The sequence below is a fragment of the Anser brachyrhynchus genome, assembly GCF_964034855.1.
Source record: "Anser brachyrhynchus genome assembly, chromosome: W".
In the NCBI taxonomy this organism is placed as follows: Eukaryota; Metazoa; Chordata; class Aves; order Anseriformes; family Anatidae; genus Anser; species Anser brachyrhynchus.
The window spans coordinates 19269985-19295273 of NC_137704.1; the positions used below are offsets into that span (position 1 = coordinate 19269985).

The following is a 25289-nucleotide window of genomic DNA, read 5'->3' on the forward strand; positions in this document are numbered from 1 at the left end:
GACTTCTCTGAGGCCTACAATCACTAGAAACAAAATTAATAGTTGATTTTTCCCTGTCATTATTTTTAACCCTTAAGTTTCCAAATAATTATCAATACAAAGAATAAGATATATGTACTCTACTACTAGAAGAAAAACCCCTTGGGAGCACTTCGATTCGCTATAGGCCAGTCCTTTCTCTCACTCGCAAGTCACACTCATTAGTTATCTGTGAAAATAAAAGGTTAGTTTACAATTGTAAGCTTTTATCCTGCTCAGAGTCTATTATGAGATTTTCCTTTTTGATTTTAACTTTCAACAAGTCTTCCGTAGGAACAACTTCCCAGGTACTAGGGTTGACCGTTGCTTTCACTCGAGTATAGTGAGTCCAACCTTTTGCCGCAGTTCTTACGGCTGTTTCAGTGGTTAGTAGTACTTGGAATGGTCCTTCCCATTCAGGCCGGAGTTTTGATTCTTTCCAGGTCCTAATCAGGACCCAGTTTCCTGGGTGATGGTGGTGAATGGGGAATTCCAAAGGTGGGGTTTGAGCCAACAGCCCACGGGTCCTGAGAGATGACAAAGAAGAGGACAACCCCAGAATAGAGTTCTTAAGAAAACTCTCTTGTTTCGAGTTGCGGTATCTCATCCCTTCTGCCCAGATAGGGGAATCCGAACAGCATCTCATATGGTGAAATTCCCATATCCTTTCTTGGTGCTATTTGAACCTGGAGGAGTGAGCATTTTACCCAAGGAAGTTGTGTTTCTAACACTAATTTAGTTAATTGCTTCTTTAATGTCCGGTTCATTCGCTCCACCTTCCCAGAAGAGGAGGGGTGCCAGGGGGTGTGAAAATCCCACTTAGTCTCTAAGGCCTGCATTAACCCTTGCAGTACTTGTGAAGTGAAATGACTTCCTTGATCTGAATCAATGTTTTCAGCTATCCCATATCTAGGGACTATTTGCTCCAGTGATACCTTAGCCACCGTGTTTGCAGTGGCAGATACAGAGGGGAGAGCTTACACCCATCCAGTCATGTGGTCAATTAGGACAAACAAGTACTTAAGTCTCCCTGCTTTAGGTAACTCAGTAAAGTCTACCTGTATACTTTGGAAAGGTCGAATCCCTGGCTCCCGTCCCCCTCTACGTGGGTTACGGATGACCTTTTTATTTATCTTTTGACATATGGTACGTCCTCTGCATATTTGCTTCACAAAAGTGTATATTCCTACACAGACATACTTTCTTAGCACTACGTCACACATTGCTTGCACCTCCCAATGACTCTCTTGATGTAAAAGATTAATATTTGCCTCATTGGTGCTTTATTCAGCATTTCTCTCCCATCAGGGAGTATCCATTTTCCCTCAGACTTCGTGGCTCCTGATTCCTTAAAAAAATCTTTCTCTTAAAACTTTTTAGTTCTTTCTTTGTTTTCAACAATTCCCTGAATCCTCTCTGGATTTATTCTTTGTTTTCCCTCAGACATTAGATGCTTTAAATACCTGACTTCTCTTTCTACATATTGTAATTTATTTTTCAATACTCCCAAGGCCTGCTCTCCCAGAAAGTTGAATAGCTTGTTAGTAGCTTCCTTCACAACTGTTTTCTCCTGTCCTGACAATAAAAGATCATCCACATATTTGTAACAGTAACACCTCCTCTGGAGGTTGGAATTGTTCCAAAATTTAGTCTAGAACTTGCCCAAATAAATTGGTGGCCCTGTAAACCCCTGAGGTAAAACTGTCCATATGTATTGTTGCTTCCGCTCCCACTTCAGAGTCTTTCCAGTCAAAGGTGAATATATCTTTGCTCTCAGGGCCTGAGAGCACTCCATTAATAACACTGTTATTCCAGTCTAACAATTTACTATTTGAATGCCCAATTTCATCATCAAATCCCTTCCCAACAAGTTAGTCCCTGTCTTGGGTACATACAATAATTGCCCAGAGATCATTTTATCCCCTAGTCTCAGCTTGGTATCCCCCAAAAGTGGCACTGTTACCCCAGCCCCTTCTACCCCCATCACTTTTTAGGGTTTCATTAGTTAATTTAATCCCTGATACTTCACTGGTCAGTAATGACCTAGCTGCCCCAGTGTATTGGGTTCAAAGGCAAGGGAGGGGGGGGGGGGGGGGGGCTGCAGTGGCAGCCCCCGCAAGAAGAATCCAGAAGCCTCCCCGTAGCAGATACGGGACAATTTCATCCTGCCTCAAAGGGGCCGACCTCTGCCCAGAGCCAAGCCATGAGCAGCATGGTCCATGTCTCTGTGAGAGAACATCCATGAAAACGAAAACAAACAAACAAAAACCTGCTGCTCAACAGCAGGTTTTTGTACTGTACTAGTCCTCTTACACAGGGGATAATGCAGCAACCAATGGCTATCAGAACTCCTGCTACTACGATCAAGGATGCAAATATGGACACTACCATCCCTTTCCATTTACCAAAACAAGATTCCAACCATCCGGTGATGGAAGTGCCTGTTCCTAATGTTTCTGCGAATTCACTGGCAAGGGGAGTAAGCCCATGCAATGCTCTAGTTACTGTGCCATCCGGGGCAGTATTGTTGGGGATAAAAGTGCAACAATGGTTGCTCAGCATCACGCACACACCGCCTTTCTCCGTGAGCATCATATCTAATGCTATTCTGTATTCCCAAGCCATTTTGCTGGTGGCATCTAGTTGTTCAGAGATTCGTCTTATCGCATCCCTTGTATAATTTATGAATCTCTGCTGATTATAATAAATGTAATTAAACAGTCCACATTCTTATTGATTGTTACCCACCAGAACAGTGACTCAAACCCTGCAGCAATTTGATTCCTGGCTTCCTGTTCGTCGGGAACTCCTCTAGGCACCCCTAATAGAATCTATGTAGACTCTATCATCGAGTGATACTCCTAAGCTTCTTCTACTTCTTCTGGATACATGTGATGTTTTTCTTTCAAATGCCAGGCTGCAGGGTATAGCTAATTGAACAAGTGCACAAGTGCCTCCCCAATTAGATGGTAGGGTGGACCGTAAGATCTTCCCTCCACAGTACCACCAGAGATCTGCCCTGGGGAACTCAAGTCTTGAGCAGTTTCCCATCAAGTCCCTGGTAGCATTCAAGGTCCTCGTGCACAAGGCAAATTCTCCCAGATGCCGGGTAGCACCCACACCCTGCCGTGAGAGGCAAGCTGTATGCTTACCTATAGCTGAAAATCAAGGAGAAAACAGGAGAGAAAACAGGAGGCCCTCTTTGAAATGCGGCAGTTCAAACATTTTAGATTGAAACAGGGTATGGGGATGTGAATGCCTGGATAGAATGGGTCAAAAATACTGTCCAGAGTCTCAACCATAGCAATTGCTATGCTTGTGCCTCGGGATGACTGATTGCCCAGATAGTGCCCTTCCCATTGGGGTGGACCAAGGATTCCCAGGGGATGTGATATATGATTGCCCTGTACCAAGAAAAGACTGCCTGGGGAAATGAGGCCTGTTAGTCTCTCTCTTTGCTCTTCCCTTCCTTGCGTGATAGCAATATCAGGGCTCCCCCTTCATTCTCTACAGCTCTAGGTAACCATACAGCTTGCCTCTCACGGCAGGGTGTGAGTGCTACCCGGCATCTGGGAGACTTTGCCTTGTGCACGAGAACCTTGAATGCTACCGAGGACTTGATGGGAAACTTTTCAAGACTTGAGATCCCCAGGGCAGATCTCTGGTGGTACTGTGGTACTGTGGAGGGAAGATCTTACGGTCCACCCTACCATCTAATTGGGGAGGCACTTGTGCACTTGTTCAATTAGAAAGGCGGTGTGTGTGATTGTGTGATACTGAGCAACCACTGTTGCACTTTTATCCCCAACAATACTGCCCCGGATGGCACAGTAACTAGAGCATTGGAAGGGCTTGCCGCCCTTGCTAATGAAATGGCAGAAACATTAGGAACAGGCACTTCCATCACCGGATGGTTGGAATCTTGGTTTGGTAAATGGAAAGGGATGGTAGTGTCTGTATTTACATCCTTGATCTAGTAGCAGGAGTTTTGACAGCCGTTGGTTGTTGCATTATCCCCTGTGTAAAAGGACTACTACAGTGGTTAACTGAAACTGCACTATTGAAACAAATGACCATGGAGCCACCACCTTACTCAGATAAGGTGATGATATTAGAGGAGATGGAAAGCAAAGAAAGTGAAGAAGAGGAAGATATCTACCAAATTACACCTTAGAGAAAAGTTTTGCAAAAATCAACAATTTATGAAGAAGAAAAGGGGGGAATTGTGGGAATAGAAATGTTGTTTTTGCAGAGTTACATTGTTTAAAGGTAAGGAATGTGGTATTGAGATGTGCTTGCAGTGATAAGAAAGCTTAGCAGACTACCTTGTAAAACGCAGAGAACCAGAAGCCTTAGAACAATTAGGCCGAAATCACTGTGTAAGAAACATTACCACCTCAATGTGTCTTTGAAGCACCGGATAGATTGTGAACCTGGATTACCCACTCAGTGGGGAAACAGGGGAGGGTCCTGGTCGTCGAGAAAAAAAGTATATAAACTGTGTTATGTGACTAGTAGGCGCGCTCCTGCTTGTGGGACGCCCGCCATTGCAGTCGCGAATGAAATTGCTACTTCACGGAGATCCTCTCCTGAGCCTAAGTTATTGGCTACAGAGTGTTTCTCACACCTGCACTCCCCTTTTTCTGCTACCAGTTTGTATAATAATAAAGCCGGTGGCGCCCTCTGTTTTAGCTCACGTAGACAGGACTTGGTACTAACCATGCTCTGGAAAGCATGAGCCGGACATCTGCTCACTGCTGAGCGGTCTTGTCTCGTGATTAAACTGGCCTGTCTGATGAGGAGGACTTGGAAAGTTAGACAGGTCCTTTGGAAAGGAGTAACAACTGCACCTTAGGAGACTCTGATGAGAAACGTGTAGTTTGAAAAGTCCACCTTTTATTCCTGACTATTCCAGTCTTTAATACATTTATAGCAGTGTTTGTGGAAGCAAAGCAAAAGGCAATGCAGTGAAAGCAGGCTTTGGGAAAGACCTGTGTGGGCAGCACTGTGAATACATATGTGGGGAGCAAGTTTATGTTTTGCAAGTCCAGGGGGAAAAAAATGAAGTAATCGATCCTGAGCTACCTGAAAATATTGGTGTGGTTTTTTTGTACCATTATGAAAAACTGCCTTACTAGGTATTCTCTTTCACATGTAGTACATCTACACTGAATGCTGCATTTATGCACATTTCTCTAATTAATCATCTCATGCCTGGTCTTCCCCTGGGGGAAGTTATGTCTCTCTCTGTTCAGGCAGATTGAAGCAGCAGCTTTTTACCTGTAAGTGCAGCGCTTTTCTATGGGACTTTTAAGTAGGAGAGTCCTAGGAAATCCAACTAGCTAAATGCATTCTGCTGTTCCCTACTATTGTATAACAATACAAGAGCTGCATCCAGTCTTTACTGACGGTTTACTGACAGGTAGTAGGATTTTCTATCTACTGATTAGCTTAGCCTTGAAGGGCGCTACCACAAACTAGATTACCAGAGGGTAATTAACCATAACTAATTCCCTTGCTAACCAGAAAATGCCTCATTCTGTATAACCATTAACTTCTAGATTGTACGAAGCGATAGATAATATGAGATCCCAGAGAACAAATGGAAATAAGAGGTTTTGCAAATTTATGGCTCTGTTCTGCATCGTATCTACTTTATAACTTACTTGACAATTGGTTTGCTCTAGGATTCTGTGCTTCACACATTACCTATTTATATTGAACTGTTTTGATCATTGTTCACAAACCAAATCAGCTTCAACCACGCTTGTCACGCTTGAATATGGAGCAGCATTTTACTCTGAAGACATGCCTCAGAGTAAAGGCCATGATAGGTTCTTTTGAATTAATGCCCACTGCAAACATTATAAGCATACAATATGAAAATATGTATTTTAAAGTGTGAATTCAAAATGGCGTAAGATATCCTAATTTTCTGGAAGCAGAGCCGAGGGGCAGAATATAAAGTGATTCATCCAAGAAGAGGACTGCCAAAAGGAAGTCTCAGACAGACTAGCTGAGGGGTACAGAGATCTTATGACACCCCATTCTGTATTTGGTAAAAGGTTTAAACTTTCCATAACACATAAAATAGAGTTTGTGGAATGTTACAATTCATATCTTACTTTGTAGATGGGCCTACTTCCAAAACATTTATTAAGACATTACTTAACCTCAACCTCACTACAGGTTTTCTTTGAACATACACTTGGATAAACCAGAACAAGATACAAGAATCTGTAAAATGACACTTTACTCATTCTGAATTATATTCATGTTTGTGACTTATGACATGAATTATCTCCTGTCTTCAATGACTTCAGAGCGATACATCCAGTGCATTAAGGGACAGATTGGTTCATGCAGAATTAAATCAACAAGCGCAGGCATTTAAGCCTGGTATTCTTATAAGAAATGAGTATGGAGCAGAGATGAATTTGCACTGTAAAAAATTTCCAGTCTTGTGGCTGACCACAACCAAAGTTGTTTATGGGCACAGAGTACTTAAATATCCCATATGATAAAGGACACCTCAGTACTGCCTGCAGCAAGGAAAATGCTTCAAATTAACATTCATTTTAGACATCAAGGAGTTATAATACAGGTAAATTTCATGACACAAATCCATAGAAAACCAATCTGGACTTAAAAAACAACAACAGCAACAACAGCAAAAACACACTATATAATAAACTTAGAAGCATTTATTCTATGTTACAAAACAATGTCTCTGGAATAATTTCTAAGTCACAACTAGTTTTTTCCTGTCGTTACACTAGCTGGAAAACTGGCAGTGCATGACTGTGCCAGCAGTTTTACATGGTTGTCCAAGTGTAGCCTTTTTTCATCCAAAATAATTTACTATTAGTTCTACTGCAGTTATGGTCTAGGGCCATAACTTCTTCATTTCTACTCCTTATTAAAGTCTGAGTAATGACTTCTTGTGATTATTTAATTAATAACCAGTTATATAGTTAACTAATACAACTTTCTTCATATGCCTGTAACTACCACTGATATCTGAAAATGATAATGCTATCGGTGATTAGTTGCATTCATAGAGGAGGAGGTAAACAGACCATCAAGGTACTATTTTGAAAAACCGAGTCCTCAGATTGTGAACTCAGATGACCACAGCTGTTAATTCTGACTATTCAGAGGAAAAGTCCAGACTAATGCTCAGAGAACGTCACATTCAACACATCAGAATCTTACAAGGCAGGTAGATGAATACATTAGTAGTTATATTCTTATTGAATTTCTCATCCCAGATTCCATCCACGTATGCTTACAATTTGCTTGCAATGTATGTATCCTCATCAGTGTTATAAATGACTGAGTCCCAAGTAGGATTACAATCAAAGTTTACAATTTATTAAACGAATAGAGGCAAGCAAACAGCGCTGGGTGCGCCGGGAGTCTCTGCTCCACCAGGACGCACACCTGTTACGTAAGGCGGCTGGTTTTTATGCTCCTAGGCTAATACATATTCATTACTACTTCTAGAAGAGGCAGGGTTATTATAATTGGTTTCCCGAATCCGAAGTCCTCCCAGATGCGCCTGCTTATCAGTCTCTGTTAGTTTCTCGGGGGCCGCTCGGACAGGGAGGCTCATATTCTTCCTCCTTATCTAGTGGTCTCTTGGCCGGCTGTCAGAAGTTACTGCACGTCCGTGCAAAGTCAGCAGTTTTTCTCTGAAGAAATCCCTTTGTTCTCTTCTCGCCTAAACCCAGGCCTCAATGTTAACCCTTCACACCCCTTAGTGGCACGAATTGCTGGACTATTCCTTACATCAGTGATTACATAGCTGGAACATATAATTTGCTTCATAAATTCCAAACTAAAGGATGCTTCAGAACAAGAAAAATAAATGTAGTTATTCTTATGAATACAAATTATTAAACATTTTCACACAAAGCCAATGAGAAAGAGCAAGCTTTATTATCCACACTTTCACCAGAATGTCTTAATTAAGAGAAATTTACTTTTCTACCTTTCTTCTCAGCCTTTGTGCAAAGACATCTACATCATCCTTGAAGTGGGCTAACACAACTGATTTCAACATTTCAGAAGCAATTTGAATATACTCGAACATGCAGACACATTGTTTTCTACAAATGAATTTAGTGTTTGTGAAAAATGACACTGGAATCTGAACTCCACTTTTTAGACAGACAACTGCTGTAGAACAGGCAATGTATTTTTTTCCCGTTTTTCCCGCCAGCATGCTCCAGTGTTAGGTCCTCTAAAACCCATGTAGAGTACAGAGGATGCTCTTTCCCACCCTGTCTCTTTTGTACAGACTGTCAGCATCACTGAAAGCAGTAGCAAGTGTGCTAATGGTTTTCCCTGTATTCATTCATTCATTCATTCGAGATATTACCAAACTCTTCACCTCATACAGTTTACCAAATGTTATGCAGAGGTCATGAAAGATCACGACATTAAAAAAAAAAAAAAAAAAAAAAAGAATGAAGAGGCTTAGGAAGAGATACAAAGAGTTTTGATGCAACAGTTGGTTTTTTTTTCTGTAAAGAAAGTCGAATAAGTCATTTAGGCTATCCTATCCAAGTAAATTTTGCCAGAAAGTCATCATCTTAATGGCAGATATCTGCATATATATCCTTTTATTAGGAATTGTTAGTTTTCCCTCCTTTTGATTATTATTCCTGTACTAACACCTAAGAATTTCCAGCTCTGCGTCCTCTCTATATACAAATTAATCACTGGAATTTTTTAGAAATGTTGTGTTAAGAAGGTATGTTCTGTAAATAAATAAATAAATAAAAACATTCATCTGAAAAAGCATAGAACAAATTGCTCCATGAACAGCATATTTAGTGATGTCTAGTTTCATATGGATTTGGGCTATATGAAATGTCTCTATTCCACTCTTCAGACCACAGTAATCACAGGTATCCACCCTTCCCTGGTTTTCCTCTCTCCTTCCTCCCTGTTCAGAACCAGGAACACAACACTCAGCCCCACAAGCCTCACAGAAAATAATACCAAGTTTACCCTGAGACTGTTTCCTAGAAGGATACCCTTATCTTAGTTGTGTTACCCCAAAACTGCCAATTTTCATGAAGAACTTAAATTGTCTTGGAGCTTTGTACCTCCTGGCAAATTTTTCCAAAACTCAACTGGGCCTGACAGACAGATGAGTAGGGTATACAACTGTTTAAATCTTTTTTCCTTAGGAAAACAGGCTAGAAATACAGTGGCATGGGTAAGAACAGTCTGTAGGAAGCTCTGATTTGGACACACAGTAAGATAATTAGTTAGATGGAAATTAAAGCTGTAAGAAAATTGTTTATTATTTAGGCATAGAAATTGTTGCTCCAGCAGTCATAAAGTGACAAACTTTACATTTTCAAAACCAAGTTAATGTATTACATATTAGCATACCTTCAGTCTTGAGAAAAAATGAAATTTAGTGCAATGAGACTAAATAGAATAAATAACGGATTAGGATATCAAGAGTAAAAATTCATACCATAAATATGTCTGCACATATATTTATCTGTCTACTATTACTACAGTATCCAAACTCTTCCAAATATTTAAATATCTCTTTTCCTCCTCAGCTTGTAGGAGACATAGCTTTATTTTTAAATGTGAGCGTGTGTGCGTGTGCGCATACTTGTGTATGTATAATAAGATCTTGGGAAAAGGCAGCTCAGAAGAGCATTTATTTGTGACTCATCATAAGCTTTGTTCCTTATGCTGTGAGAGCAAATTACAAAGTTTTTAAGTCATTTGTCTGCAAAAATTCTGTTGCACCTGCTCTGGAATGCTCCTTATTTCCCAATAATTTTATAGCTGTAGTAGAATTTAGAGGTTGTGGGATATCATGACACTCTGGTGCCTAAATTTGATTTCATGGAACACGTTGATTGCCAGGGCAGATTTTGAAATCAAACTCTAATTTCGGTGTATAACCAGCTGAACTCCAGGGCAAAGTTCTCACCGTGACCTGTTGCTAAATACATGGGACTGCTGTTTTTTACAACTGCTGAAATTTTTATAACATGAAGCTTTGTTCCTGAGTATGAGTTGCAGCAATGAAATATGAAGGTCAGTAATGAAAATGTTGTTGTGGTCAGGAGTGAGGCTGATAGAAAGGGACACCATGTACAGCTAGTCATGGAAAGAACATTTTTGTTATCAGCAGACTGAAGAGTTGAAGAGAGTCCCAGTGCTTTGCTGTTTGAGACAGATGTTCTGTTGTGAAGGACTTTCCTTTTCCTGAAGGCAAAAGTCCAGTCCTACTCAAGCTGTCATCCAGATGTCAGACAAGTGCTAATTTTGGCTGTCTGTTTAAGATTCAGCGTAATCCAGATGCTAGTTCAGCTTCATCTGGATGCTAATCTTGACAGGGCAATGAGAATTCCAGAAGCTGGAATTCTTCCAACTTCATAAATATATGTTCAGATGGGAAGACTAAATTGAAACTTGAGTCTTCAGGTGTGATGCAGCTTTTAAGGTTGAGAAATCATTACAACTTTCTTAATTAAAAGGACTTCAGATATTTCAGAACATTTTTTTTTCAGCTCTGAGAATGACCAGGAAATAATATTTGGTAACCAACAAGATACAAGGCAGCAGAGAGTTGCAGCAGAATGACTACAGACACCTTCTTTCTCTGTTGACAGAAAGAATAGAAAGCACAGAGTATTAAATGGTGCCTGCACTGTGCATAGGCTTATGAAGGATCTGGAAAGTCTTAATTCACAGGTGGCATTACAGAGAATTTATTTTTCTAATTCTTCATGAGAATGGTTAGGTAGTGGGCAGTAGTTTGTGGAATCACTTTTACAGAGCGATTAGGTCTTTGGCACTGTTTGGATTATTGCACGTATTTGACTGTATAATATATTCATCTCAATACAAGATGCCATTTAGGGATATCTACAGCTAATAATAAAGCATAAATAATCTTAGATATTCTCATGCATATAAGAGATTTTATGCAGATCTCTAGTTATACTGTCCAGGCATTTGTGTATATCAAATGGACTGTTAACAGTGCTTGTTCTGAGCAAGCAAAAAGGTATTCATAAGTGCAAACAGATACACTTATAGATTTTAAAGCTCAGATGACCCCTAGAAATTCTGCTTGCAGTTCTTCATGTTCGATTCTCCTGGTGCTCATGGGTGTAAAAGCAGATCTTGGTTCTTTGCCCTTTAGCAAAATTCTACAACCAGTCTACAACTCCACATATTAACAAACAAACAAACAAACAAACACAAAAAAACACTTGCTTAGTTATGAATGTTGATTTCTATTGGCCTTTGTCATGCTGAACTGCCACTCACAATTCTGCTTGTATGTACTTACAAACAGGATGCTGAGTATTACCAGACAATTTTAAATAAATGTTTTCAGTGAAGCCTAATTTAAAGTCTTCAAAATGTATCTTTTAAATAAAAGTCAAAAAATAACAAATATTCTTTCAGGTATATTACTAATTAATGGTTATATATTTTTATCCATCAATATGATGAATAAAAATTGATTCCCTATAAAATTCCTTATTTTAATAATGCATCTAAGTATAGTTAACTTTAAAATCTGAAGCCTTTTTAACACTTCTTGAATACTGGACGCCATCATGTCATTCTTATCTCAGTGCAAAGCAGGCTGACTGGAATCCTCAAAAGCGCATCTCAAGTTCTTTCCCAATGTATTGAACTTAAGCTGTCTCTAAAATTAATCTTTGCTTAAAAGTTACAAAGCAAAATTCATTTGATTTCCTTCCTCTGGGTTCTGATGAGACATCTTAGGCATTTAGGGAAGGTGAGTCCCCAGTGGTGCTGTTGTTGCTGTGTGGTACCTGTCATGAGCAGGCTACGGGTTGCCTGTGGTTCCATCTAGAATGATCTGAAATAGAATTTTTAAAAACCTTGCTTATTTGAGTGTATTCACATTGTGAAACAAATTGGTGTTTCATAATACCAAAGCAGTAGGTTAAAGTTTGGATACGATCAGTTCCTGGTTTAGGTAAATATCCAACAAGATAACACAGGATTATTCACAAATATTTGAGCATGTGAATAGTGAATGAAGCCTGTGACTTTCCATGTCAATAAAGATGAGCACATGAGCATTAAAGATTCAGGTGTCTAGATAGGACAGTGCATCTGGGATGCAAAACAACTTGCCCTGTAAGGGGAATACTGTCTTAAGTAATTTGATGTTTTTAACACTTTGTAATAGATGCTCAGTAAACTGTGAAAAATCTGACAAATCTTCAAGTAACTCACCAGCCATGATAAAGTATCCAAGAGCATCTGTGGTGGGTAATCTATATGACTATTACTAATCTGCAAAAAGTCTTTATAGCTGATGTCAGATGCATATCACTATCTGAGTATCTGCTTATAAACTGCTATCATATGGCCACCTCTAAACAGTTACTAAAAGTTTTAAACCTCTTACAGGTGAACTGAAAGGCCTGCCATTTGTCAGAAACATTACATTTGATTTCCCCCTCACCTTTCCTGATATGTCATCATTTAAAGCCAATCAGAGAGTTGCCTCTTCCACTTTATTTTTTTGTTACTGATATACACTTCAAAGAATAAAGAAACTTGAAATCCAACAAAGTTAAGAATTAACTTCTCTGCTTTTTTAATCACTATCAAGTGTGTGTGTGTGTTAGATTCATGATTTGGAATCTTGACTTTAGCACTAGGTAAGAATTTTGACAAGAAAATTGACAAGAAATATCAAATAAAGGTAGTAGTTTTTCAGGAGTTCCTATGGTGTTGCTGAACAGTAGTTTCTTTAAAAAGTATTTTACTTTTTTACTTTTTTTTTAAGTTCTCTTAACAGTTTTAATCTTTATAAACACCAGGAGATGCCAGAGTCGGAGTGAGGCCAATACAAGAAGTATGCGTATAGTGGACTAGAAAACTTCTGTATAATAAAACAAAGGTTGCACTTCTGTGATATGATACTGTTCTGCTTTCAACTCTCAACACCACTAGTCTCCAAAATCCGTGCAATTCTTGGTGGATCCACATGGGACACACACTGTCTCCACACACTTAGTTTTTCTCTTAAGGTCTATTGCTATGTATGAGTAGACTTCTTGGGACCTACCTAGTCATAGACACCAGCATCTTTAATTTCAACCTAAGAACTTCTACAACAAAATTCCATGCCAGGAAAGAAAAGAAAGACAACTCAATAAAAAGAAAGGATCCCACAATCAGAATGAACTTAAGAGAAAATGTGAGTTAATGGTAAGGTACAGTGTAAGACATAACTCATTAAAGCATTTCTTTGCCTTGTGATAACTGTCATCCTTATCCCTCACATAGGCTTTTCCAGCCTCTCTATTCTCCCTCAGGGATGCAAATCCTCATAAATGAATTACTGCAAGATCAGAATAGAGAAAAGAATGGAAGTCCTAGGAATCATCCCATCTATTGTCCCATGCTATACTAATACTACCACTGACATTTTTTACACCCCTGTGAAAGAAATGCATTACGCCTCCCAAAGTATAACAGTTCTTTCTAAATCCTAATGCGGTTACAACACTTTAAGGACCTTCCACTGTTTCTGATGAACATGATGGGATCAACACCTGTTTATAAATGTAAACAAAATGCATCTTTTGGAGCAAGGACAGAATCTCCATGACAGCTATGAAGAAAACACTGAAAAACCTCTTAGAAATATCAGAAGCAAGAAGTAATATTTTCAGAGACATCTTAGTGACTATGGGGGTCTAAGTAATGACCTCAGATCACCTACTACCAATGGCAAGCTGAGATGTTGTGGTTCTAAATAACAGATGCATGTTCTGGCTGGCTGACTTGGTGAGCCTGACACAGGTGCTTTGTCTGTTTGTGCCCAGTGGAAAGAGGTAGGCGCCCTGCAAAAGATACAGTGCCTAAGTTAGAGAACCATCTATCCAATAACTATGTATGGCATTTATGCATATCAAGAGAGCAACTCAGTATTCCCACATGCTGAAACTGTAACATCCTGTAGTCAAAGGGCTTAGAAAACAGCTGTCACAAGACTGTATCTCACAGAATCACAGAATTATAGAATATTAGGGATTGGAAGGGACCTTGAAAGATCATCAAGTCCCTATGGGTTAGGATCAGGGGATGGCCAACAAGGCAAATATATTGGTGGGGGTTAGTTATAGACCGCCAAACCAGGATGAGGAGACGGATGAGGCATTCTACAAGCAGCTGGCGAAGTCGCACAATCGCCAGCACTTGTTCTCATGGGGGACTTCAACTTCCCAGACATATCCTGGAAATACAATACAGCTTAGAGGAAGCAGTCTAGGAGGTTCCTGGAGAGCGTGGAAGATAGCTTCCTGACTCAGCTGGTTAGTGAGCCTACCAGGGGAGGTGCCCCGCTAGACCTTCTGTTCACAAACAGTGACGGACTGGTGGGAGATGTGGTGGTCGGGAGCTGTCTTGGGCAGAGTGACCACGAAATGGTTCAGTTCTCTATTCTTGGTGAAGTCAGGAGGGGGACCAGTAAAACCGCTGTCTTGGACTTCCGGAGGGCACACTTTGAGCTGTTCAGGACACTGGTTGGCAGAGTCCCTTGGGAGGAGGTTCTGAAGGGCAGAGGAGTCCAGGAAGGCTGGGCACTCTTCAAGAAGGAAATCTTAATGGCTCAGGAGCGGTCCGTCCCCACGTGCCCAAAGACAAGCTGGCATGGAAGAAGACCGGCCTGGCTGAAAAGAGAGCTGTGGCTGGAGCTTAAGAGGAAAAAGAGGGTTTATGACCTTTGGAAAAGAGGGCGGGCCACTCAGGAGGACTATAAGGATGTTGCGAGGCTGTGCAGGGACAAAATTAGAAAGGCCAAAGCTCATCTGGAGCTCAATCTGGCTACTTCTGTTAAAGATGAAAGAAAATGGTTTTATAAATACATAAACACGAAAAGGAGGACTCAGGAGAATTTCTGTCCTTTACTAGATGCGGGGGGAAACTTAGTAACAAGAGATGAGGAAAAGGCTGAGGTGCTTAATGCCTTCTTTGCCCCAGTCTTTAGTGGCAAGACCAGTTTTCTCTGGATACCCAGTACCCTGAGCTGTTGGAAGGGGATGGGGAGCAGGATGTGGCCCTCATAATCCACGAGGAAATGTTTGTTGACCTGCTACAGCACTTAGATGTACGTAGTCGATGGGGCCGGATGGGATCCACCCGAGGGTACTGAGAGAACTGGCGGAAGAGCTGACCAAGCTGCTTTCCATCATTTATCAGCAGTCCTGGGTATCAGGGTGTCCTGGTTTCAGCTAGGAGAGAGTTAATTTTCCTCCTAGTAGCTGGTAGGGTGCTGTGTTTGGGATTAGGATGAGAAGAGTGTTGATAACACACTGATGTTTCAATTGTTGCAGAGCAGTGCTTACGCCAAGCCAAGGACTTTTCAGCTTCTCGCTCTGTCCTGCCAGCGAGCAGGCTAGGGGTGCAGCAGGAGCTGGGAGGGGACAGATCCACGACAGCTGACCCAAACTGGCCAAAGGGGTATTCCATACCATCTGACGTCATGCTAAACAATATATAGGGGTGGCTAGCCAGGGTGGGGGGGCCGGCTGCTCGGGGATAGGCTGGGCATCGGTCAGCGGGTGGTGAGCAATTGCATTGTGCATCACTTGTTTCTTACACATTATTATTATTAGTACTATTATTATTATTATTATTATTTTCCTGTCTTAATAAACTGTCTTTATCTCAACTCACAGGCTTCACTTTCATGATTCTCTCCCCCCATCCCAGGGAGGGAGGGGGGAAGGTGAGCAAAAGGCTGTGTGGTGCTTAGCTGCCGGCCGGGTTAAACCACAACAGTCCTTTTTTGGCGCCCAACGTGGGGCTCGAAGGGTTAAGATAACGACTGATGTGACCAGAGTGTGTTAAACCAAAATTGGTATAAGTATTAGACCTGCTTAATAGTTGCTAGTCACGATGTTGATTGCCTTAATCTCAAGTCTGCTGTGCCTGTGTTCCAAATTGAGTTTTATAGCACGTTACTTTCTGTATGTGCTCCCTGTCGTGCGGTTTATCCTTTCCGGGCCCTCGTGTAAGATCATTATGGTACTGTGCGGTGTAACAATGGCTTATGATATGATGAAATGTCTGGTCATGACCCTAACCTGGTATTTGTACTCAGCCCTGTCATTGACTCTATACTTTGGAAAACATATCTTGGAAACTATCAGCAATTACACCTATTGCCTTTTTTCAGCAGGGAGCCAATCTGTGGAGGGGACAGGGGGAGATATTTTTTCCTACTTGTTCATTCTCCCTTTTGAAGGGATGCAAGACACGGGCTCCTAATGGGTCTTGAACAGGAGACGTTTATTGCCCTTTTTTACTACTACATATACTTTCCCTGTAGCCCCATGCTCTGTCCACATGCCCGAATTTGTCATACAATTGGCTAGAGACCCTCAGACACGCGCCTCAAGCCAGCCAGCAATTGGCCACTGCCCAAAGCTCATCTTTAACACTGTAGCCAATTTACTTTATCTCGACCTTGCTCAAGTTTTTGTTTCTACCGCTTGTTTCCTCATAATCTCTAATTCAGGGAGGTGTGAAACAGCGCAAAGCCACCTCCAAATTCCTTTCCCACACCCTTTCTCCTTCACCACCCTCTTATCCCCCGAGCTAGTTACGATAGTTCTCCAAGACGTTGAATATCCTTGGCATGTTCAAGACCACCATGTTCTTATTGTTATCCCTCCTGAATGCACTTCAGATTTTGTCTAAGGTTAAACAACTACTTAGGAATCTCACCCAGAGATCTGTCCTGAGGCGGGATAGTTGTGAGTGGCAGGGATAGTGGGAGGATATGGGCAGGTTTCTAGAGCAGTGGGCACCTCCAGTGTTTTGGACATTCATCCCTGAACAACTGCAAAATCCTAAAAAACTGGTAGAATGCTTGAAAAAAGAGTGTCATGACTCTGGCAGTTCCAAAGTGACAGAAATCACTGAACATGCTGGGGTCTGGCCTATGCCTATCGAGCTGCAATCGATGCCACTATAAACCTAGTGACAGACCCTGCGGCCACTCCAAGTCGTGTGAAAGGCCCAACGGCCACTGCAACCCCTGCAGCCACCCCAACCTCTGTGGTCTCTCCAACCTCTGCAGCCCCTGAGGCCACTCGAGCTCCTATGTCCTCTCCAGCTCCCGTGGCCTCTCCAGCTCCCATGGCCTCTCCAGCTCCTGTGGCCACTCCAACCCCTGTGATGGGCCCAGCCGTCGTTCCAGCTCCTGTGACGGGCCCTGCAGTTGTTCCAATCCCTGTCACAGGCCCAGCGGTCATCCCAGCTCCTCTGATGGGCCCGGCGGTTGTTTCAACCCCTGTGGCTGGCCCACCGTGTATTCCAACCCCTGTAGCAGGCCCTGTGGCTGGGTCAGAGAAACGAGCTGTAGCAGTGCAAGTTGCCCCTGTAGGCAAGGTGAAAAGATGGTATTGAGATTCAGGTCGTTTAGAATGCAGACAGTCTTCTGCTAGGTCTAGGTATAGAGAAGACGAGGCCGGGCCATCAGAGCAGCAGGAGGATGAAGATGTCGAAAAAAACAACAGTAATTACCCCAAACCTATATCAGCGTGAGCTACGAGATGTGCGAAAAGATTTTGGTCGCTGCACAGGTGAGCAGCTTCTCACCTGGCTGCTCCGGTGCTGGGACACTGGAGCCAATTGTGTGGAATTAGAGGGCAGGGAAGCCAGGCGGCTGGGATCACTTGCTAGAGACGCAGGCATTGACAAAGCAATTGGAGATGGAGCACGATCTCACAGCCTCTGGAGGCGTCTCCTGTCAGCTGTGAAGGAAAGGTATCCCTTCAAGGAAGAACTTGTATGTCTACCAGGCAAGTGGACCACTATGGAGAAGGGAATCCAGTACTTGAGGGAATTAGCCATACAGGAGGTGATTTATAGGGACCTAGACAACAAACAGATATCCACAGATCCAGATGAAGTCCAGTGTACACGACCCATGTGGCGGAAGTTTGTACGGAGTGCACCATCATCACATGCCAGCTCATTGGCAATAATGGCCTGGAGAGAGGATGAGGAACCCACAGTGGATGAAGTGGCTAAACAGCTCTGGCAGTACGAAGAAAGTCTCTCCTTTTCATTACAGGTCTGCATCTCGGCTGTGGAGAAACTTTATGAAAAGGTCCACCGACTTGAAGAGAATTTACCTTCCTCCCCAGCTGAACAAACCAGTGTCTCAGCTATCAGGGGTAAGCGTTCATCCGCGCAAGGAAGACGATATGGTGGGTACACACCCCATGCCACCCTGTGGTTTTACCTACGTGACCATTGAGAGGCCATGAGAAAATGGGATGGAAAATCTACTGCGACCCTAGAGGCACGGGTACGTAAGTTGCAAAAGAAAACAATCAGGAAAAAAGGGTTGTCTGAGAAACTTGCTGCTCCAACTTCCAGCAGGCAGTCCTTTAGACACAGAAACGAAGATTCTGACAAGGATTAGAGGGGCCCTGCCTCCAGCCAGGGGGAGGAAAGGGACAATCGAGTTTATTGGACTGTGTGGATTCGATGGCCTGGCACGTCAGACGCACAGAAGTATAAGGCTTTAGTAGACACCGGTGCACAATGGACTGTAATGCCATCAAGCTATAAAGGGCCAGAACCCATCGGTATTTATGGGGTGACGGGGGGATCCCAGCAGTTACCTGTATTGGAGGCTGAAGTGAGTCTAACTGGGAATGAGTGGCAAAAGCATCCCATTGTGACCAGCCCAGATGCTTCGTGCATCCTTGGCATAGACTACCTCAGGAGAGGATATTTCAAGGACCCAAAAGGGTTCCTTGGGAGAAAAGATGAGACAGATGACAAGAGGGAGACAGATGACATTAGACAGTTGTCTACCTTGCCCGGTCTCTCAGAGGACCCTTCTGTTGTGGGGTTGCTGAGGGTCGAAGAACAGCAAGTGCCAATCGCTACTACAGCTGTGCACTGGTGGCAATATCGCACCAACCGAGACTCCGATTCCCATCCATAAGCTAATTCGTCAACTGGAGAGCCAAGCAACTGGATCAGAAAGACTCATTCACCTTTTAATAGTCCCATATGGCCAGTGCGAAAGTCTAATGGCGAGTGGAGACTAACAGGGGACTATCGTGGCCTGAATGAAGTCACGCTACCACTGAGTGCTGCAGTGCCGGACATGCTAGAACTCCAGTATGAACTGGAATCAAAGGCAGCCAAGTGGTACGCCACAATTGATATCGCTAATGCATTTTTCTCCATCCCTTTAGCAGCAGAGTGCAGGCCACAGTTTGCTTTCACTTGGAGGGGTGTCCAATACACCTGCAATTGGTTGCCCCAGGGGTTTAAACACAGCCCTACCATTTGCCATGGACTGATCCAGTCTGCGCTGGAGCAGGGGGAAGCTCCTGAACACCTGCAGTACATCAATGACATCATTGTGACATCATTGTGTGGGGTGACACAGTAGAGGAAGTTTTCGAGAAAGGGAAGAAAATAGTCCAAATCCTTCTAAAGGCTGGTTTTGCCATAAAACAAAGTAAAGTCAAAGGACCTGCACGAGAGATCCAGTTTTTAGGAATAAAATGGCAAGATGGACGTCGTCGAATCCCAATGGATGTGATCAACAAAATAACAGCTATGTCTCCACCAACTAGCAAAAAGGAAACACAAACTTTCCTAGGTGTCGTGGGGTTTTGGAGAATGCACATTCCAAATTACAGTCTGGTTGTAAACCCGCTCTACCAAGTAACCCGGAAGAAGAATGATTTCAAATGGGGTCCGGAGCGACGACAAGCCTTTGAACAAATTAAGCAGGAAATAGTTCATGCAGTAGCCCTTGGGCCAGTCCGAGCAGGGCCAGATGTAAAGAATGTGCTCTACACCGCAGCCGGGGAGAATGGTCCCACCTGGAGCCTCTGGCAGAAAGAACCTGGGGAAACTCAAGGTCGACCCCTGGGGTTTTGGAGTCGGGGATACAGAGGATCTGAGGCCCGCTACACTCCAAGGGAAAAGGAGATATTGGCAGCATATGAAGGAGTTCGATCTGCTTCAGATCGGTACTGAAGCACAGCGGTCGGTACTGAAGCACAGCTCCTCCTGGCACCTCGACTGCCGATACTAGGCTGGATGTTCAAAGGAAGGGTCCCCTCTACACATCATGCAACTGATGCTACATGGAGCAAGTGGGTTGCACTGATTACTCAGCGGGCTCGAATAGGAAACCCCAGTCGCCCAGGAATCTTGGAAGTGATTATGGACTGGCCAGTAGGCAAATACTTTGGGATATCACCAGAGGAGGAGGTGGCCCGTGCAGAAGAAGCCCCACTGTACAACAAGCTACCAGAAAATGAGAAGCAATATGCCCTGTTCACTGATGGGTCCTGTCGTATTGTGGGAAAGCATCGGAGATGGAAGGCTGCTGTATGGAGTCCTACACTGTGGTGGTTTTTCTCAAACATTTGCATGTGGCCTCCACACAGCAGCTTTCCATTTCCGATGGCTCCCTACCACACGGCAGGATCCGTCAGTGAACAACACATACTGCTTTCTGTCTTCAGGCAACTCATTATATGGTGGTGCCTCTTCAGCACGGGTTACCTCTTCTGTCGGCACTCCGAAATCTCTGCCTTCCGGCCAGTCCATGATCTCTTCCAGGATTCCTGGGAGTTTGGGTTTTCCCATTCGAGCCCGCTGTGTAATTAACGCTATCCACTTACTCCACGTAGCGTCAGTTGCATGGTGTGTAGTGGGAATTTTCCCTTTGAACATCCAGTGTAACACAGGTAGCCGTGGTGCCAAGAGGAGCTGTGCTTCTGTACCCACAACTTCTGAAGCAGCTCGAACACCCTCATATGCCATGAGTATCTCTTTTTCAGTTCGGGTGTAATTGGTTTCTGATCCTCGATAGCCCCGGCTCCAGAACCCCAGAGGTCGACCTCGAGTTTCTTCTGGGGTTTTCTGCCACAGGCTCCAGGTGAGGCCATGCTCCCCAAGTGCAGTGTAAGTTATGTTTTGCACAGCTGGTCTGGTACGGACAGGCCCAAGGGCTACTGCACGAGCTATTTCTTGTTTGATTTGTTCAAAAGCCTGTTGTTGCTCGGGGCCCCACTCGAAATAGTTTCTCTTTCGAGTCACTCGATATAGAGGACACACAAGCTGACTATAGCCTGGAACGTGCATTCTCCAGAATCCCACAAGGCCTAGGAAAGCTTGCGTTCCTTTTTTGCTAGTTGGCGGAGACATTGCTGTTATTTTATTGATCACATCCATCGGAATATGGCGACGTCCATCCTGCCATTTTACCCCCAAGAACTGGATTTCCTGTGCAGGTCCCTTGACCTTACTCTGTTTAATGGCAAAGCCAGCTTTCAGGAGAATTTGGATTGCTTTATTCCCTTTCTCAAAAACTTCTTCTGCTGTGTTGCCTCACACGAGGATGTCATCAATGTACAGCAGGTGTTCAGGAGCTCCCCCTTGTTCCAGCGCAGACTGGATCAGTCCATGGCAAATAGTAGGGCTGTGTTTCTACCCCTGGGGCAGTCGATTCCAGGTGTATTGGATGCCCCTCCAAGTGAATGCAAACTGCAGCCTGCATGCTGCTGCCAGAGGGATGGAGAAAAATGCATTAGCAATATCGATTGTGGCATACCGCTTGGCTGCCTTTGACTCCAGTTCGTACTGAAGTTCTAGCATGTCCGGCACTGCAGCACTCAGCGGTGGCGTGACTTCGTTCAGGCCGCGATAGTCCACCGTTAGCCTCCACTCGCCATTAGACTTTCGCACTGGCCATATAGGACTATTAAAGGGTGAGCGAGTCTTGCTGATCACTCCTTGACTCTCCAGCCGATGAACCAACTCATGGATGGGAATCAGGGAGTCTCGGTTGGTGCAATATTGCCTTCGGTGCACCATTGTGGTAGCGATTGGTACCTGCTGTTCTTCAACCTTCAGCAATCCTACAACGGAAGAGTCTTCTGAAAGGCCCGGCCGGGTAGACAGCTGCCTAATCTTCTCTGTGCTCAAAGCAGCTATGCCAAAAGCATTTAACCTTGAGAGAAAACTAATCTGTAATCTAAGTTATATGTTGTAGGAAGACGCTGCAGGATCAACGACAGGTCAACTTTGCAAGGAACCGGGCAAGTGCAACAAGGTCTTGAGCTAAGCTGGTGCTGGCGCCCAGACATCCAACTCCGCCTGCTGTGAGTGACCATTTTGGCAGATGAAGACCAAATTTTCAACAGTTCTTATGAACATTTACTGAGAAAGACCTATAGAATGAAAAGACATACCTACCCATCGATCTGTTAAAGGACAAGGGACAACGGTGATGAGAATACTTATATGCTAAAGTATGGGGGACCTGAGAGTGACACAAATGTTATGGAATAAGGGGTGGAGGTTGTACTGGGTCGGGCTGGGATGTTAACTTTCCCTGCAGCAGCCCATACAGTGCTGTGCTCTGCACTCGTAGCTAAAACAGCAAGGGTATCACACCAGTGTTGTGTCTGCTGCTGAGCAGTGCTGGCACAGCATCAGGACTCCCCCTAACTCCCCTAGGGGTGGGCAAAGATGTGAGAAAAGAAACATCACCAGGGCAGCTGACCTAAACCAACCAAAGGGATATTCCATACCATATGATGTCACACTCAGCAATAACAGGTGGAAAAAGGAGGAAGAGGGGAGGGGTGGGCTCTCGTTGTGAAAACGTCTGTCCTCCTCCCGAACACCGGCTACGTGCGTTGAGGCCCTGCTTCAAGGACGTGGTCAAGCATCGCTCGTTGGTGGGAAGTAGAGAGTAATTTCTTTCCTCTGCACTTCCACATAGCCTTTACTTGTTTTGTTTAGTTTTCCCTTTCCCCCTCCCTTTTCCCCTTTCCTTTTTTCCCCTTTAGTTAAACTGTTAATTGTTTAGTTAAATTGTTTAATTAATAATAATCTTTCCTTAATAATTATTTTTTTTTCCTTTAATTAAATCATCCTTATCTCAACCCGTGAGTTGTTCTTTCCTTTACTTCTTCCCCTCCTCATCTAAGGAGGGGGAGTGAGAGAGCGGTTGTGGTGTTCAGCTGCCTAGCACGGTAAAACCACCACAAATAGGAATATCCAGAGTGAAAGAAGGAGGAGAGATTGCTGTTATAAATTCAGAATAGGGGTGACTTGCGGAAAACGGACTCCACAATCAGTAAGATTGTAAAGTAGGTATGTTTATTTAGCGCTGGGCAGCATGGGGGGGTAGTCCCACCAAAGTTGTGCGTGCCTGACGTGGCAATTTGCTATGGTTATATGCATCAGAGTTACATATGCACGAAGTTTCACAATGCGCCTATACATACTCATAACTTGTCCCCATTTCATATTAAAATTAGTTCCAATGAGTCATTTCCATAAACTCCTCCCATTTGCGCTTGCACAGTGTCTCCTGGTGGTGGTCGTCGGGGGTCGTGGGGATGAAGGTTGGTGACTCTTCCTCGTCACCGCTAGTTGACCTCTTGTCTTTGTGCAGACTCAGTTGCTCCTTGGCTCTTGTCCATCCGCAGGACCAGTTTCTGCCAGTTTCTTAAGATAGGCTCACACTCTTATCAAGAGACTAACTTTGGTAAGGGGCCCAAGGCTTCTTGCTTTAATTAATTTGCACAGTTGGTGCGATATTGCTTTCGGTGCACCATTGTGGTAGCTATTGGTACCTGCTGTTCTTCAACCTTCAGCAATCCTACAACGGAAGAGTCTTCTGAAAGGCCCGGCCGGGTAGACAGCTGCCTAATCTTCTCTGTGCTCAAAGCAGCTATGCCAAAAGCCCACCGGTACCCTTTTGGATCCTTGAAGTACCCTCTCTTGAGGTAGTCTATGCCAAGGATGCATGGAGCCCTGGGGGCCAGTCACAATGGGATGCTTTTGCCACTCATTCCCAGTTAGACTCACTTCAGCCTCCAATACAGTTAATTGTTGGGATCCCCCTCTCACTCCAGAGATACAGATGGGTTCTGTCCCTTGGTAGCCTGATGGCATTAAGGTACATTGTGCGCCAGTGTCCACTAAAGCTTTGTATTCTTGTGGTTCCAATATGCCAGGCCATCGGATCCACACAGTCCAATAAATTCGGTTATCCCTCTCCTCTACCTGGCCAGAGGCAGGGCCCCTCTAGTCCTGGTTGGAGTATCTGCCACTTAATTCTTGCAAATGAGAAGCAGAGGTCCCTTCCTCAGGGTCAAGAATAACATCAGCTCTTCTACTGCCTCTGGGGAACTGCCCAACAGACACTGGAGCAGCATTTTTCTTAGGAGCCCCTCTTCTTTCTGCTGTATTTCCTTTCAGTTCACGTACCCGAGCAGCTAGGGTTGAAGTAGGTACACCATCCCATTTCCTCATATATTCCCCGTGGTCACGCAGATAAAACCACAAGGTGCCACGTGGTGTGCGTCTTGGATACTCTCTCTCTCGAGCAGGAAAATACTGATTCTTAGTGGCTGAAATATCACTCCGTCTGGATGAGGAAGGATATGCTCGTTCTACAAGGTGGTCAAGTCTTTCGGACAGTTTTTCCACAGCTGAGACACAGGCCTGTAGCGGAGCAGAGAGGTTGTCTTCATATTTTTGAAGCTGGCAGGATACAGTATACACTGTTGGTCCCATCCCCTCATCCCAATGAATTCCTGCCAGTGTACTGGCATGTGATGATGGTGCGTTCCGCACAAATTTACGCCACATGGATGTTGTGCACTGGACTTCATCGGGATCTTGAGGTGTCTGGGCATTGTCCAAATCACTATAAATCATCTCCAGCACAGCTAATTCCCACAGATGCTGGAGACCTTCATCCATGGTGGCCCACTTGCCTACTTGATATACGATATCTTCCTTATGGGGATACCTTTCTTTCACAGCTGCCAGGAGTTGCCTCCAGAGGCTGAGAACCTGTGTCCCTCTCCCAATTACTTTGTCAATGACCCTTTCTCTAGAGAGGGATCCCAGCTGTTTGGCTTCATTGCCTTCTAATTGTTGGCTATTAGCCCCAGTGTCCCAGCATCAAAGCAGCCAGGTGAGGATGTGTTCACCTGGGTGTCGACCAAAATCCTTTCGTATTTCTCGCAACTCACTCAGGGATAGGGATCGAGTGGTTTCTGATTCCTTTATGATTTCCATCTCTTCTTCCTGCTGTTTTTGTGATGGCTCTGCTTTAGAGGTGCCTGCCTTCTCCCCTTCTCCCTCCTTCTTAGGAGAGGCTTCTTCCCTTACTAAACGAGCTGACTTCCGTTTCCATTGCTTTGACT

The 25289-nt window shown here is 43.8% G+C and overlaps 1 protein-coding gene and 1 long non-coding RNA gene across 4 annotated transcripts in view; one reads left to right on the forward strand and one right to left on the reverse strand.

The window, feature by feature from the left end:
- The window catches only part of LOC308184794 (collagen and calcium-binding EGF domain-containing protein 1-like), a 198871-nt gene that overhangs the window by 145150 nt on the left and 28432 nt on the right, over positions 1 to 25289 (forward strand). The gene's annotated exons all lie outside the window — the stretch shown is intronic.
- The window catches only part of LOC308184887, a 36294-nt gene continuing 18822 nt past the window's right edge, over positions 7818 to 25289 (reverse strand). For all 3 annotated transcript variants that reach the window (XR_013943002.1, XR_013943003.1, XR_013943004.1), the window contains one exon: positions 7818 to 11902. This is a non-coding gene — a long non-coding RNA (uncharacterized lncRNA). The remainder of the gene's footprint in view (positions 11903 to 25289) is intronic.